The 16,502-nt window shown below is 39.0% G+C and overlaps 2 long non-coding RNA genes across 2 annotated transcripts in view; one reads left to right on the top strand and one right to left on the bottom strand.

The window, feature by feature from the left end:
- Positions 1-16,502, top strand: part of LOC131828670 (uncharacterized) — a 73,736-nt gene that overhangs the window by 46,512 nt on the left and 10,722 nt on the right. The gene's annotated exons all lie outside the window — the stretch shown is intronic.
- Positions 722-16,437, bottom strand: LOC131828671 (uncharacterized). The gene is made up of 3 exons (XR_009352536.1): positions 16,318-16,437; positions 7,301-7,466; positions 722-1,878 (listed from the first exon to the last, which is right to left on the bottom strand). It is a non-coding gene; the product is annotated as an uncharacterized LOC131828671 (long non-coding RNA).

The following is a 16,502-nucleotide window of genomic DNA, read 5'->3' as shown; positions in this document are numbered from 1 at the left end:
ATCTAACCGAAGAGGTAAAGGATGTATACTCTAGAAACTACAGAACACATCTGAAAGAAATTCAGGAAGTCACAGAAATATGGAAAAACATTCTATGCTCATGGGTTGGAAGAATAAACATTGTAAAAATGTCTGTGCTGCCCAGAGCAATTTTTAACTACTTTTTAAAAAAATCTGTTTATTCTGCTCACCAAACTCAGGAGTCATGATCACTATGAGTTGCCATTTTGATTCCACAGTGTCAAGTAATCATTTGTTATTTGTTGAAAAAATAAATTTATAAAGAGACAAATGGGTGAAAAGGAAATACTGGCGTGTTTTCTGAACTGCATCACCATTTCTAATGAACACAGAGGTGACCACAGAGAAGTAGAGCCATTTCAGACAGAAAGGTTGGGGATGTAACCTTTGTGACATCAACCACTGCATGCTGTAAAACCCTATCTGTGTTCATATATGACTCTGTCACACAGTAGTGTATAATTTAACAACCCCGAGCTTGTTTACTTGTGTAAAATGGGAAAAACAATGTTTCACAGAATTATTACCAGCTATAATAGCTAACAAATAGCTTTAGGTTATATATTTTAACATAATATACACATGAGCAGTGATGACTATCACTGTTATCTCTGTGACAAGCCATTTTCTCTTCTAAATGATATTGGATCGCTTTACAGCCAGCAGAGAGAGCAAATAATCGAAAGTAGTTTATTCTTTCATAGCTTGTGGAAACAAATGTAACACAGTTGTTGTTTCTGTTTTTGTCTTTCCCCCCCTCTAAGATCACCTTGAATTTGCTATAAGGAAGTAAAGGCAATTTTGCAGGTAAAAAACAGTTCATTCACTGAAGGAAAAACTTTATATTTGTGATTTATTTTTATGATTTACTTTTATGAACAATCTGGGAACAAAAAGAACTTATTTTATGTGGGTGTTACTTTTATACTAACTTTAAAAGGTGCATATATAAAGATTCTGAATTATGTTATCCATCTGAGAGCTCTTAGATACTTTTTTTCTGGAAGATTTAGGAATTAAAATGAAATTTGGTGGAATATAATTTGAAGTATGATTTTAGGTTGAAATTGGGGTCTGTGAGATTTTGAAAAGAGATATCCCTTTTGGCAAAGAGAAAACGCTTGACATACATTTGCGATTGGGCAGGCTGCTTCTAGAATGATGCGAGAACTGTGGCTAGAAAACCAGGACAGTTACACTGGCTGGGTTAACCGTGAGAGCTCTGCATCTCTTCTACCCGCTCAGTCCTGGGTCATGGTAGCTGTATCCTTGGCTGTTGGGCTGGAAGGCGCGTGATGAGCAAATGTCTCATCAAACAGCCAAGATGGTAGAACCAGTGCGCTTTGAGGTCAGACAGTAGATCTTACCATAAGAGAAAGCCCATAAACAATATGCGGAAGGGATGCCATCTCCACCTGCTGAATTCACTTCAGTTCCTTCAAGTCGTTATTTGAGGACGTGCAGCTTGCAAAGCCCATACTTTAAAACTGGCTTCATCACCCCCACCCCCTGTCTTAAGCTGTATCCGAGAGGATTTATCCTTATTGATGTCTGTGGAAGGAGATTTTCTTTTCAAGTGCTTGGGAGCTTTCCACGATGTCCTGTGGATGCTTCAAAATAAAGCCTTCTCTTTTTGAATCCTTTCCTTTCCTTAGACAGAATTGCCTCTGTAATTTCTTCTTTTTACTGTTAAAAAGAGAAAAAGAAAAAGAAAAAAGCAGCAGAAGGAATCTAGCTGGAGACTGCAGCCCGGGTGTTCCAGAAGACAACTGCTATCATCGGTCGTTAACAGCGGTACTGCCATCATTTCCCCACAGATTGGAAATCGACTTTTCCTCTCAACATTTTCCTCGGTGGCTGGGGAAATTAACAGATTCAGTGATTTTAATGAAATGACCATTTAAACGTCAAGTACTGGCCTCAAAGAGAAACTAGAGTTTTTTCTGAAGCATCTCTTTCCTGAGCCAAGTTCTTGCATCATCTAAATGGTTCCACGTGTGAGTGCGAGTGTTTAAATGCCAGATCATTCAAACGCTGTTCTTGATATAAATTTTTGCATCAAGAAGTCTTGCACGTGATTTAAACTGTAGCCTATTTAATGACAATCAATAAGGGAAATATGCTCAGTGGTGTTAAACTGCTGTTAACTGATTGGAGAAATCTGGAAAAAAAATTGCATGCTAGCCGCATGTAACTACTCAGGAAAAAGAAAGGGTTTCCAAGGAAATCAATCTTGTTCTCAACCATTGTGGTGAGTTTTGGAACATTCAAGAATCTTCCAGTGGTTACTGGAATACTGTAGCAATATGAGTGACAAGTTAGGATGAGCAAATAGCCTCCATGAGTACAAGTAACTGGATTACAGACATGAACAGGCTGACTCTGTTGATACCAACATTCTGTAGGAATACTTGGCAATACTTTGAGAACATTTAAAATGTGCCCATTCCTTGTCCCCACAATTCCATTTCCGAACATATATCCTAATGGAATTTAGGAAGCATGCAAAGATTCATTTACAAGGGCGTTCACTGTAGAATAGCACTTTTTTTTTTTTTTAAGATTTTATGTATTTATTTGACAGAGAGACAGAGATCACAAGTAGGTAGAGAGGCAGGCAGAGAGAGGGGGGTGGGAAGCAGGCTCCCTGCTGAGCAGAGAGCCCTATGAGAGGCTCGATCCCAGGACCCTGAGATCATGACCTGAATGAAAGGCACAGGCTTAACCCACTGAGCCACCCAGGCACCCCTAGAATAACACTTCTAATAACCATTTGTGTCATTGGGAACATCTGGTGATCAGAATCACTTCTTCAGGAGGTAGATTTGCTTTGGGACCTACTTTACATTTGAACCATTTTAGTAAGGATACTGAGTAACAATCCCTAGAATCCTTTTCAGTAGATGGTGGTACTGAGAACCAAATTGTCAGAAAGAAAAATCAGGGGAACTCCAGTAAGGAAAAGTCTCCTCCATCTTCATTCCTATATTTGTTGCTGGTAGCCACAAAATGTCCTTAAGTTCTGTGAATGGGACCAGTGTTGTACTCTCTTTTTACCTCTATTATGCCTGGAGTCCAGGAGTCATGATATGGATCAAAGAGCAAATAGCCATGTATTATGGGCTATAATGGAAAACAAGCCATATCACCCATCCTTCAGATGCACCACTTTTATAATTTCCAAAGAATGTTACTTCTCAACCATTGCTATGCCTGCTAATTGGCAAACTGGCACACAGCCAATTTGTACATCTGGGTTTCCTGCTACCACTGTGTCCCAAAGCTTATGAACTTTAACCCCATCAGTGCTTATACCTTTATTACTAAACCTGTATCACCTTTTAGATATAGGTCTTTAGAGGCGAGTAAACTCAGAATGAAGGTGACTGAAGTCTGGAGAAATAATTTCCATGGAGATGGGGTTAAAGGACCTTGCTTTTGTGTGAATTAATAATTCATTGGTTTGGTTTACTTTGTTCAGACTGTGGGTATAGTTCATGCTGCATGAGTCAATTTCAGATTTTCATTTCACTCCGAATTATGTAGATTTTGCATTCAACAACAAACTTTTTTTTTTTTTAAACTAATTCACTGTTCCAATAGAAACCTACTGAGCTTAGTAGACCCCAAAGTAAGAGTGCCTCCAAAATTCCCAAAGTACTACAGTAAATTTCCCATGGCATCTCCTTATTAACATGCTTAGTCCTTTCAAGTTCTCATTCTTCCACATGGGCAAAGTTGAAGGGTTTATCTTCCTCTATGATAGTACTTTGTAAAACCTTCATCATAGCGCTTAGGGTATTATAAGGGCACTATTTGTTTTGTTTTTTTGGTAGTAGTAGACTTTGTGCTCCTTAAATAATGATCACTTACTCATCTTTGCACATCCCAATCCTCTGTGTACCATAAAATAGGCAACCAATGGGTTAAATACATGGGGCATGAATGAGGAGATAACCATAAGAATTGGACATTCTCCTTGTGAAGCAATGCCATAGGATGGAACGGCCATTTACTGTTAAGGGTAAACTTAATGTCTGTACTGGCAGTGATAAAAAGCAGGAAAGGAAAGCAATGATATTTTATAGCAGCCATTTAATGATCTATAAGGCTGGAAGAAAAGCTGGATTTTTTTTGCCCTCTATTGTGTAAGTCAATTTGATCAAGAAGATACCTTACAGCTCTTTGTTGGGACATTTTTATGCATATGCAGTAAGTGCTCAATCTCGTCAGATAACTTTTTTCAATAAAATTGCAGCTAACTTCTGCACAAAGCTGATACCATTCTGCCACTCAGAAATCTTACACCGTATCAGTCACTGTACCAACCACCAGCCAGCACACCCAAGCTCGTCTGGAGCAATGAGCAGTCAGTCAGTAGTGGATTTTATTTCAAAACCACAGTGTAATTGAATAAGCTTTTACTTTCTTAGGCACTAGATAAAACACTGTTTGAATGTATCATTACTAAAAAAAAAAAAAAGTAGTCTTCCTGCATTTTTTTCCTCTTCTACTTACATCTCTTTATTTCCCCATCATCTGAGGCTTCAGTATTCACATATAATTTAAGGAGAAAATGTCTTATAATGATAGGATCAAGGAACTAGAAGGTAGCCTGAAATTCATGTGGTAAAACACATTGGGTTAAAAACTCATCTTTAGCTCTAGGACTTGGGAGGGAGAAAGCTAGACACTTCTTCATTCTTAGGAGGCCAGCTCAATAGCAAAAATACGTGAAGTGTAAATTAAGTATCAGACAATACACTGGATTCCTGGTGGGTGTTGGAGACAGAAAGATGAATGAGTTGAAGTGGCTTTGCTTGAGGGGTTCAGAGACCAGAAGGAGAAACAGACAATATGATAAATGATAAAGACATCCATAGGGGACTTTGGGACCCTAGAGGAGGTATAGGTATGGTTCCATTTCTTTTCTTTCTTTCTTTTTTTTTTTTTTTTTTGCTTTGGGATTTTATCACTTGTACCTAAGGGGTACATGTTCCTGGCTACTATGGTCTCTCAGTCCCAGTAATACTGCTCATCATTCCCTATTCTTTGTGACCTACACAACCTCTCTCTTGGGATCCAGGGCTATGTGCCTGTCCTTTGATTCCTGCCCTCCTCTTGGTTGAGGGGCAGTATGAATTTCTGTTGCTGGACTACATCTGGAAACCCAGGGTTTTGAAACTGGCCATCTGGCTCATCTGGTTGCACATTTCTGGACTTTTCACCCAGGTTTCTTCTCTGTCTCTTCCCAGGTCCCAACCACAGCAACTCAGTCACAGAAATCTGTAGGCAAGTTGGTGAATGTAGCTGCTGGATAGGGACTTAGGTCTCCTGCTTTTTTAAAGTCAGTGGATTTATTGTGATGTCAAGGACCCCAAGGGGACACCTAGCCCTCTTCGGTTGCCCCTTGATAAGGCTGAGGAGGTACAGTAGAATGCAAATGTAATTAAGCAAGTCATTTTATATTTACTGAATGAGCATTTCTTCGTTACTTGGGGTTGTCAAATACAAAGATAGGAATTGAAAACCCAGAAATGCCCTCATGTAATGGATAGCCAAACAGGGGAATGAAACCAAATAGTTAACATGGCGCTGTCAAGAAAGCTAAATGGAGACTTGGAAGGGGCACAGGAGGGAGCTGGAGAGCTGAAGAAATTTCCACAGAAGGGATTACATTTCAGCTGGGTCTTAAAAGACACTACTTCATCAAGAAACATGGAGCATGTTCAAAGGCACTGGCATTAGAAACAACGCAATATAATTGGGGAATGACATTAATGACATTAATGTAGCTATGGGAGAAGGATAAGTTTCAAGTGATTGACAAGCTTTGCACTGTCTTCCTCCTGCCTGTGCATTCCCTTAGTTAGTTTCTCCTCTCTTCAGTGGAGATTTTCCATTTCCTCTCTTCTTGCCAGAGGTCATATTTGTAATAACTCACTACTGGCAAAATGTTAATTTCAACATGTTTTTGGGAAAAAATGTTACATTTCTAACTCTGACCATGGAGGCTAAACTTACGTTATTCAACGGATCTGAAAGAACTAATACAATTTTTTAAAGAAGAGTGATTTATTTACTTGAGAGGAGCAGGGAGAAGGAGCAGAGGGAGAGGGAGAAAGAGTTTTAAGCGGATGGTACTGAGCGTGGAGCCCAATGCAGAGCTCGATCTCACAACCCTGAGATGACAACCTGAGCCGAAACCAAGAGTCAGTTGCTTAACCTACTACGCCACTCAGGCACCCCAGAACTAATACAATTTTTTAAAAAGTGAGATTTATCCAGCAGTTTACAGCAAAAGAGTAGCTCAAACATACCTGGTGTGTCAGATTTCTAGTTTCCATCATACAGCAGCCTATACACAAGTATAGACAAGCTCTAGTAAGAGATGTCACACCCATAAAATGGCCTTGACAGCTTCTAATCATCAAGGAGAGCCTTTGTGTTCTTAAACTGAAATGCATGATGAGTAAGAAGATGATTCTTACTACAAGCATTCACACTTTCAGAATTTCAATTTTTCAAGACTGAAGATGAACAAATTGGAAAGAGATGGACTAAACCAGTGATTCTCAAGCCAGATGTCTCTCAGAACCACACATGGAACTTGTTAAAAATAAAGGGGTGGGTGAAGATCTGGAAATATATAAATTTATAAAAACATAAATATAAATATATATAAGTGTGTGTGATATGTGTGTGTGTGTGTGTGTGTGTGTGTGTGTATGTATGTTTGGTAATTCCACAGATGACTTGGTACACAGTTACATTTGTAAATTCTGGGATTCAATGACTGATTGTGGATACACCCAGTCATATGGCTGTTAGGCAATTTTCTGGGTAAATAACTAAGTGATGTAAAAAATCCTTCCACCTATTCAAGATTGTTGCCTATGAAAAGAACTTGTTGAAATAGAATGCCCAAATGTTTTAATTGTCAAAGATTGTTTTGAAAACCATTATCATTAAACTCTAACCATCCTGCTAGTTCAATAAAACAACACATACACAATATATACAAAATATATGGTTCGGGGCGCCTGGGTGGCTCAGTGGGTTAAAGCCTCTGCCTTCAGCTCAGGTCATGATCCCAGGGTTCTGGGATCGAGCCCCACGTCGGGCTCTCTGCTCAGCGGGGAGCCTGCTTCCTCCTCTCTCTCTCTCTACCTGCCTCTCTGCCTGCTTGTAATCTCTGTCTGTCAAATGAATGGATAAAATCTTTAAAAAATATATATATATATGGTTCAATGTAACAAAAACCAAATCCATAGCTCACCTGTTGTTTCTGTTCTTCTCATTCCTGTTGGTAATACTTCTGTTACTTTGGGCCCCTAATTCACAAATGCCTTCTACCCCCAGGCAAATTCATGCAGGAATGTGCTATTATTAGTATAGAGTTACCATCTTTGGGTGGAAGTAGGTGTCTTTAAGTTGTACAGCATCTATAAGAATTAGAGAAAAAAGATGAACTTTCTGCTATTGTCAATTCACACATGGTTGGTTGTTTAAAAAAGTACTGTGTTAAGACATTGAACAAAAAACTTATGAGGTTTATAATAGAAAATCAACTTAAACATGAACTCTCAAATAACATAAAATGACATATGTGATTTCTTTAATGACACTTCAAGTGTGTATACTGAAGGGAGGACCAAGAGGACCAAACTCGTGATGTCTAGGTCAGAGAATGAAGGTAAACAAAGGAGAAAAGCGTTCTGGAGAGACAATTTTTCCAAAGCAGAAGGCAGGGGGGGTTGTTGCCAGAAAATATAAGGTGCCTGGCAGATAAAAACAATATCGGTCCACTATAATTAGAAATCAGATTACATTGTGATTTATTTGTTTCCCTAAAACTACAATTAAAGTAGGGGTACACAAAATAAGCCTGTTTCATTTAACTTTGTGTTTGAGATATTTTTTAGAGTGGAACACCAAGGTATGCATACACTAGCCACTTGAAAAATACAGGAAGCAAAAGAAGAAGGTGTGTAGGCAGGTATTTTCCAGCATGAGAAAGCTGTGTTGATATGTTTCAAAGAGGAATATTGTTTCTGATGTATGCTACATTAGTTGGGAAAATTATTATAAAACAGTATGGTTTTGTCAGTGAAGTGCTAAGATTTGCATGTGAGATGAAAATGAGTGGTTGTTTTGGTTGCTTTCCCAATCAAATCTACTGTTCATTTGTGTCAAAGCTGTTTCTATTAAAGTAAGCAGAATCAGACACTCTACTTTCAGTGAGTAACAAATGCAGTGAGAGGTTGCAAGTTCTTATGTGCCGGAGTATAAGCATTTTCTATGGGCACCATCTTGCAAGGCCAGCAGTTTGTCCAGTAGCAACAGTTTAGAAACTTAATTGATGACTAAGCCACCAAATAGCCTAACCCCATTTCGCTCTTCTGCTCTCTTTACTCTCACTTTGATTCTTTCATTTTTCTTTCATATGTTCTCTTCCCATTCAGCACAGTAAAATCCATACAAAACAGGGCCTGGGTGGCTCAGTTGGTTGAAAGCCTGCCTTTGGCTCAGGTCATGATCTCAGAGTCCTGGGATCGAGTCCCACATGGAGCTCCCTTCTCAGTGGGGAGCCTGCTCCCTCTCACTCTGCTGCTCCACCTGCTGCTCAGGCTTGCTTGCTCTCTCTCACTCTCTCTTAAATAAATAAATAAATAAATACTCTTAAAAAAAATCCATACAAAACCCCATTTTCCATTCTTCTCGCCTCACATTACCTATTTTCTCTATTTTATTACAGTAATCACCTTTTCTTGTTTCTTATCTTTTCCTTTTTCTCCTTGCCCCTCAAAACCCCAATTACTTTCCATTTCTTGTCTAGATGATTATGGAATTGGAGAAGTGTACTGAAAAAAGGGTTAGGGAAAATTAAAAAAAAATAATAATGAGGGACAAAAAAACAAAAGAGAATAAAAGAAAAATGAGAAAAGAAAGCCCCAAAAGAGTAGGTTGCTTTGGTATAAAAATAGAGACTAATGCAGGACTTGCACTTTTGAGACTAAATAGAAGAGGTCATGGTCACTGGCTATTTGCAAAGCTTTTAGGCTGCCTTCTGAAGGCAAGCAGATATGTGGAAGGGAATTCCTTAAAGTGTCTAAAGTGATAGACACTCTCCACAGCTTGGAAAGTAGCTTTTTTTTTTTTTTTTTTTTTGAGAGTGCGAGAGAGCACAAACAAGCAGGAGGGGTACAAGGAAAGAGAGAAGCAGCCTGCCAAGCAAGGAACCCAATACAGGATTCCATCCCAGGACTCTGGGATCATGACCTGAGCTGAAGGCAGACACTTAACTGACTGAGACACCCAGGTGCCCTGGAAAGTAACTTTAATATAAAGACCCCCAGGTGGGATGTGGGAGGAACAGGAAAATAGAATAATGAGTTTTGACACTAGAATAGAACTTGGAAATGTAGAAAAATGAAAAGATATGACAAATATTAAAAATAATGTCATTGCTTAGATATAACATTGCTTTCTGTGGACAAAATTTTCACTGAAAACATAAAAGTGGTCATGGTTTTGAAGAATCTTTGGTTATAAAAGTGTAAAGGTTTAATAACTGTACTTGGGGTTTGCTCAGTAATTTTGTGAAATTCACTTTTACATTTAATAAAAGAAGCAAATAGAAATTGGTGTCTAAATGTAGACTTCAAAAAAGACGGTGGTTTTGAGGCATATACACCCTAAATTCACAGGGATTTGGCAACTCTGACACATCTGGAGGCCTTTGTGGGAAGAAGCGAGATTTAGTACACCAGCGGAAATAAGATTTAATTTCAGCTGTAATACACACTTGTCCTGTGACTTGCACAAATTGTGGGTTTTGTTTGCAGTCTCTCAACTGTGAATTGGGGAGGAGATAATGAGCAGAAGCAAGTGGGCTTACTATGAAATGGATTTCAATAAATAGTAAAGCTGTACAATGTGAGGCATTCTTAAATATCCAACATATGTATTCATATTAGGTGGGCTTTTCCCAAAATCCTTTTCTTGTTCATTTCTATGTTGATTGCATCATTGTCAGAAAGATGGCCTGCATGACTACTGGTTTAGAATGTATGGAGATTTTCTTCCTAGACCACTAACTGGTGAATTTTTCTGTCAAGCTGCCTTACATACTTGAGAATAATCTGTATTTTCTGAAGCATTTTCTCTCTCTAATCAAGTTTGGTGACTGTTAATCAAAGGTATTAGAGCTTTTTTTGTTTTTCACTTTGATTTTCTGTGTAAAAATCTCCTACAGTGATTGTGGGTTTGTCAAATTTTGCTTGTCTTTATCTCAGTTTTGGTTTATATATCTTGAAACTATGTTGTTAAGTATATATAAAGGCTCACAACTGTTAAATTTCTGGTGGATTACACTTTACGATCAATGATAAATACTCTTCTTTCTCTTTTTGAAGGTTTTTGTTTTGTTTGGCCTCCCAGTTAATTTTGTCAGAAATTAAAATTGCTGTATTTGCCTGCCTTTCAGTGGTGTTGATTCACAATATTGTTTCCCCTTCCTTTATCTTCAAGCTTTCTGGGCCACTGTCCTAGGTCTCTTGTGGAACAGCCTAAAGGTAGACAGTATTTATTTCATCAGATTCTTCAAGTACTTTGTCTTTCATAGAAGATTTTTATTCAATCACCTTTATTATAATTTCTAGTATATTTGGCCTTAATTTCATTATATATTTCTTATTCTTTGTTATCTAGTTATTATGATTTCTTATTTTTCTTTCTCACTTTTCTGTGCTCTGTTTGTTTTCTCTTTGAGCAATTTTTTCCTTTAGTGGTTTGGAAATTTTATCCCCTATTCCATTTCTCCACTGATTCTCTTCACTTTTTTTTTTTTTTTTTAATGTACCACTGATTTTTTTTTTAATTAAAAAAAAATAAACCTTGTATTCAATTATCATTTACATATGGAAAACAGTGCAAGAGCACCTAGGTGGCTCAGTCAGTTAAGCATGAGACTCGATTTTGGCTCAGGCCATGATCTCAGGGTCCTAGGATTGAACCCCTTGTCCGCCGCCATGCTCAAGAGGCATCTGCTTGAGATTCTCTCCCTTTGCCCCTCTTCTCGCTCATGCATACTCCTTCTCTAATAAATATTCTTTTAAAAAAGTGTGCAAATAAATTTTCACGAGTTGAATGCCTGTGTGTTACCAGAACCCAGATCAAGGCATGAACAATGAACAACCCGCAGTTCCTCTCCAGAGATCCTTCCTGGTGACTATCCCTCTGCCTGGGGAACTTTGTTCTCACTTTCAAGACCCGAGATTAGTTTTGCTGATTTGTGAACTCTATGTAAATCCAATCATACTCTTGTATTTGGCTTCTTTTGCTTAACATACTGCTTCTGACATTTACACACGGTATTTCATGCAGCCATAATTTGTTCACCCTCATTGCTGTGCAGCATAGAGCATGCAGTATTTCCCTGAATATCTCTGCAGGTCAGCTACCCAGTTTACTGTTCACCATCCTTTTGAGGTGTTTTTTGCCTTTATAAATAATGATGCCATGAACCTGCTTGAACCTGTCGTAGAGTGAGTACATGATGCATTTCAACATGGGGAGTGCATCTCGGCATGGAAGTCAAGTGTCACACAGTCCGTGTATGTCCAGCTTTAGTGGGCTTCGGGTAGGTTTAGTAGAACTGTTTTACCACTAGTTTCCCAGAATGGGTGGACCATGGAATACTCCTCAGAATCCTCAGTTTGTGTAGGAAAGTTTCAGTTGTTCCACATCCTCGCCAAAACTTTATTTCCATCTTTTTCCATTTTAGTCACTGTGGTGAGGGTATAACAATATCACTTTGGAGTGGGAATTTTCATTGCCTTGATGGCTATGAACTTGAAGACTTTTTCAACTTCAGTAGTCATTTGGATATCCTCTTGTGTGACTTCTTTGCTAATTTTTCTATTGTGTTATCTGCCTCTTTGCTTATGCTTATGATATGTAGAATATCTAAGGATATTCAACATATGAGTTACATGCGGATATATGTATTGCAAGTTTATTCTTGAGTTTTATGCCTTGGTGAACAGAATCTTCCACTTTAACATAGCAAAATTTATAACTCCTCCTTTATGATTAGCCCTTTTTTGCTTTCAATTTATGAACTCTTTACTTACTTTACTTGAAAAAGATACTTTATTATTAAAATTTTTTAAAGATTTTGTTTATTTATTTGAGAAAGAGAGAGAGATAGCAACAGAGATAGTAAGAGTGAGCCCAGGAAGGGGGAGAGGGAGAAGCAGGCTCGAGCTGAGCAGCAAGCCTGACACAGGGCTCTGATGCCAGCATCCTGGGAACATAACCTGAGCTGAAAGCAGACGCTTAACCGACTGAGCCAGCTAGGAGGCCTTATTCTTAAATTTTTTTTTTTTTAAAGATTTTATTTATTTATTTGACAGACAGAAATCACAAGTAGGCAGAGAGGCAGGCAGAGAGAGAGGAGGAAGCAGGCTCCCTGCTGAGCAGAGAGCCCGATGTGGGACTCGATCCCAGGACCCTGAGATCATGACCTGAGCCGAAGGCAGCGGCTTAACCCACTGAACCACCCAGGCGCCCCTTAAATTTTTAATACACATATTTAATCATATTTTTCTGGGAATGTTAATAGTTAGAGTAAGAATAAATTTACTTCCTTTCTCCTCTCTTCCATGTTGAGCTGTCCTGTCAACTTAGATTGTTACTGTCTCTTTTTCTATTTTATGGTAGTTATTATTCTATTTTACTTCATTTCCACTTATTTTCTTAATTATATGATTCTATTTTATGCTATTGTGTTTCTATTTTCTTTTTCCATTTTCTATTTTTATTGTGTTCTTTTTCTATTTTTATTTTCTATTTATACACAAAGTAAATCTTAGAGTTCATCTTGATTTATCTTTGTATATGTATTTTTCTGCATCTATTTATATCTTTACACTGATGTGACTACTTCCCCAACACACATTTCCAGTACTCCAGAAGGCTCCTATATATAACCCATTCTACTAAGATCTAGAGTGGTTTATTACACATCAGTTGATAGCTGATACAACTCCCTCATACATATTAATTTACTCCAAGAACAGACATAGTTTTCTTCCTTAACATTTCAGAGCACATAGTGTATTAACCAAGATAGGCTAGATTATACTGAGTTAACAAAAAAAAAAAAAAAAAAAAAAAGAAAAGAAAAGAAAAAACAAATGTGAGCAGTTTACACTAAAAACACTTATTTCTTTTCATGCCACATTTTCTGTTCATCTTGGTCATTCAGAACAAAGCCTGAGGGAGATTTTGTTCCAGTGTGAGTTTCCACATGTTTGGGTTTTATTAGGGGGAACTCCACTTTCAGTACAAATTTCTGGGTTAGTCAGGGTAGCTTAAGTTAATTTCCTCCCCTTAATTTCTGCCTCCCCTCCTCTGCTTTGGTATTTTATTTATTAACTTTTCAAAAAGATTTTATTTATTTGACAGACAGAGATCACAAGTGGTCAGAGAGAGAGGAGGGGAAGCAGGCTCCCGCTGAGCAGAGACCCCACCACCACCACCACCACCACCACTGCAGGGCTCGATTCCAGGACCTGAGATCATGACCTGAGCCAAAGGCAGAGGCTTTAACCCACTGAGCCAACCAGGCGCCCCTGCTTTGGTATTTTAGATACTGGGTAGTTCTAGTTTTGTATCTAAACTTTATGGTCTCTGAAGCCAAGTTTCTCTTGTATTGAAAATGGATACCCTGCTGTCCCTTGTCAGTGTAGCTCACCAACTGTAACAATACAGCACTCTGGTGGGGTGAGGGGTGTCGATGAGGGGGGAGGCTCTGGGGTAGATGGTTTATGGGCAATCTCTATACTTTCCTCTCAATTTTGCTGGGAACCTAAAACTGTCAAAAAAATAGATCTACAAATAATAAAGAAAATGGATATCCTGTTGTTACCCATCTTATTAGGGTAGCTGTGAGAATGATATGATTATGGGTGTGTATGTAAGAAGATCAGAGTGTTTTTAAGACATCTGCAAATTCTCTAATTCCTCTGCCATCAAGACATGGAGTGTATGTCCCTTCCTCTCAAACTGGGACAGGGCTTTGTAATTATCTTGTTGGATAGAAGGTGGCAACATGACACTTGAAGGCTTCTGAGTCCATAATGGAAAAGGCCATGCAGTTTCCCTCTCTTGGGGGTCCCACTCTGAGATTCTTCAGCTGCCAAATTAGATGTCTAGCTCATGCAAGGGCACCATGTGGAGAGATGTGAGAGAAGGAGACAGAACGATAGATATAGATAGATAGATGGATGATAGAGAAGGATGTCTGAACTCTAGTTGGTACAGTCCACAACTTTTGAATCTTCTAGCCCAGGTACCCTATGAATGAAGAAGTTTCCAGATGGCTGATGCCCTAATCACTGTCTGCACCTGTATGTGAGAGTCCAAGGATGAACAACCCAAGAGCCCAGTCAACCCTCAGAACTTTGAGAAATAATAATGTTAAATCATTGTTGCTTTATGCCATTATTTTTGTTATACAGGATAACCAGAGCAGGGCTTACAAGGTATTATTCTAAGTATTTCTAGATTGACTTAACTCATTCAATTCTCACAGTTCGATGATGTTTCCCACTTTACATTCTAGACAGCTGATGTATAGATAAGTTAAATGCATCAGGTGCCTTTTTTTCAAATAAACTCAAATATGGTAGTATAAAATAATGACTCTGCTGATTTGGGTCCAGCTCACCTGATATTTACTGGCCTCATTCACGCATCTGAAATTTGCTGTTGGCTCATTGCTGTCTGGGGAGTCTATGATGGCCTCACTCATATTTCTGGCATTCATTCATTGTCATCGGGGGACACTGGGGGGGCAGAGCCATGTGGCCTCTCATTATCTAGCAGGCTCTGGACTTGTGTAGCATTCTAGGAGAATGAGTAGAGCATTCAAGGGCTCCTGAGGCCTGACCTCAGGATGGGTCTGGTGTCATCTCCACTGTACTTTGTTCATTAGGTCAGGTCACAGGGCCATCCCAGAGTCAAGGTGTGAGGAAAATAAAATTCTCTTGTTGATGGCAAATCATATTGCAAAGGGTGAGCTACAAAAGAGGAGATTCTTGGGCCACTGTGCAACAACACATCCTCTGACATAACTTGCCCACTGTTACCCAGGTCATAAGTGACAGAAGCCAGATCTGAACCCAGGTAGTAAGGCTCTGGAGGGCATAACACTGACTACGACACTGTACTGAGTAAAGGAGAGCTGTTATTGGCTCTTGGGGAAAGTCATCTTAAAAGACAGGCTCCTATATCAAATCAGGAGCCTAAGGCTTTCATACCATGGTGGAGCAGGGTTCAAATCTTTGCATGACCACTTTGCAGCTCTTTGTTGTGGGGTAAATTACTCAAACTCCTTAAACCTCAATTTCCTCATATTTGTAAGATTAAATAAGATCATAAGGTACAGGCAATTCTGCTGTAATGCAACATAGGCATTTCTAAAAACCACTGTGCCATGCAAAATTGCACAATAAAAACTACAGGGCTCATGGAAAACGTGAGGTTGAGGCATAACACCAAGCCATCGATGACACACATTAAAACAAAGAATAAGACCTTAACGAAAATGGCAATGCAATTTTACATGATTTATGGTGAATATATGAACATTACAGTAAATGTGGCTTCATATTAGAAAAAGGACCCGGGCTTTGTGTGTGAGATCGGGTGTTGGCAAGGGTTGCAACTTGCGAGCAATTATGGAGTGGTGGATGGGTGGAGGTTCTGAAGTCAGATGACATATGGTGACGCTGGGCATGGAGGAGCTGCCCCATGACAGGTGGGGAACCGAGACAGTTGGTAGACATCTGAAGCATGTGCGCTGACGCTCGGCAGGTGTTCTTAAGTGGTTTCAGCTGAGCAGAGTTTTTTGGTTTCACCTAGTATTTCTTCCAGAGAAAACTGTGCATAAAAAAGTGAAATTGAGGGGCACCTGGGTAGCTCAGTGGGTTAAGTCTCTGCCTTCAGCTCATGTCGTGATCTCAGGGTCCTGGGATCAAGCCCCACATTGGGCTCTCTGCTCGGCGGGAAGCCTGCTTCTCCTCTCTCTCTGCCTATCTCTCTGCCTACTTGTGATCTCTGTCTGTCAGATAAATAAATAAAATCGTTTAAAAAAAAGTGAAATTGATGTTATTTTCAAATGGTTCCCTAATATAGCAATCGTTTTGGAACAAGTTTGGGTTTTCAAAATATGCATTTGAACAGAATTGACAGTAGAGCTGTTAGCATATGTCTAACATTTATTACCTCTCGATAATCATTAGCTCATCACTGTTAGCCATGAAGACTCGCCAAATGTCAAAAAAGAGATATAACCTATTCAGCAGCATGAATGCATGTGAGGCGAGGATGTGTAGGTGTCCAGCAAGGAATCTAGAAAAACAAAGGACAGTGAGCAAGAACTGTCAATGGGTTTCCAGCACTGGCCAGAG

Source organism: Mustela lutreola, chromosome 4 (assembly GCF_030435805.1).
Source record: "Mustela lutreola isolate mMusLut2 chromosome 4, mMusLut2.pri, whole genome shotgun sequence".
Taxonomy (NCBI): Eukaryota; Metazoa; Chordata; class Mammalia; order Carnivora; family Mustelidae; genus Mustela; species Mustela lutreola.
This window is presented reverse-complemented; position numbering and strand designations above follow the sequence as displayed.